This window comes from Tupaia chinensis, unplaced genomic scaffold, assembly GCF_000334495.1.
Source record: "Tupaia chinensis unplaced genomic scaffold, TupChi_1.0 Scaffold144557_1, whole genome shotgun sequence".
Taxonomy (NCBI): Eukaryota; Metazoa; Chordata; class Mammalia; order Scandentia; family Tupaiidae; genus Tupaia; species Tupaia belangeri.
Window position 1 is genome coordinate 6,054 of NW_006204417.1, and position 1,339 is coordinate 7,392.

Sequence of the window (1,339 nt, forward strand, 5' to 3'; positions counted from 1 at the left end):
AAAACAATCATAATATGAGTCTAATAGTTGATAGTTAAATGTTCAACCATGATTGATATTTTAGATTAATGGGTATTTCTTATATTATGGGTATTGATTGATGGCAAAATTTTATTAATTATTTTGTATTAATCGTGTTCTCCTAGATAGCTTTTTACTTTTGTATAGTCAAGAATAATTTATTTCCATATCTGGTTTCTTGATTTGTATCTCCTGTTTTTTTCTAGGAAGGATTTATTTTATTTAACTTTATTATTTTGATCACTATTATTATTAATTGTTTTTTTTTGGAGAGGTTTTTTGCTATAGGGCGCATGCACTCACCAGACAGACAGAGACAGACAGAGAGACAGAAAGCAAGAAATCACCCCCCAGGGGGGATGACCACGCTGCAGTCCCTTCTCCTCCATTCTCTTCTCAGGATCATGGGCACGCACGCACACGTGCCCAGCATGAGTTTCAAGCCACCAGGTCCGGGACACAAACCGCGGTCGACTATGTGGGAGTCCAGCGACACAGCCATTATGCTAACTGCTGGTTCTCTGATTACTATTATTTATTTTAATTTTTTTCTTTTTCTTTTTTTCTTTTTTTATTATCATCATAATCTTTATATTATATTGGATTACATATAACTTTACCGTGTATTACATTGCTTTTTCAAAAGGGAGTGCCATGCATGTCAGTCAGTACAGAGACATTAATCTCACCGCTTAAACATTCAATATCTTTTCTATGTTTTCCCCAATCATTATTATTATTATTCTAATTATTTTTTTTAAAACAGTTGATCACTGTTTCTCATTTTGCTTCTAAAAAGACTTTGCCTATCATGAAATACTTCTCAGACCAATCCAGTTGAGAATACTATACATGTCATCATCAACAGGTAATAAGACAAATCTGTTTCTCACTAACGTCCTGCCTCTCTATTGTTCTCTTGCTATCTTTGTCTATCCTCCTCTCTTCACCTCCCCCATTCCACACTGTCCTATTCTCATCAAGTACCTTCACTGCTTTTATGTCCTCCAATTTTTTGCTCTATACCATAGAGCGTGGATAGTCGGTATATATTGAGTGGATACATACAATATCTTTCTTTCATAGCCTGGCTTAATTCACTCAGCAATAGATCCTCCATATCTGACCATTTTCTATCAAATGCCAGGGTCTTGTTATTTTTTATGGCTGAGTAGTATTCCATAGAGTATATACACCACACTTTTCCAATCCATTCATCAGTTTGTGGACATTTAGGTTGGTTCCATGTCTTGGCAATTGTGAATAATGCTGCAATAAACATTGATGTGCAAGCACTTTTCTGACTGAGCGTTCTCCT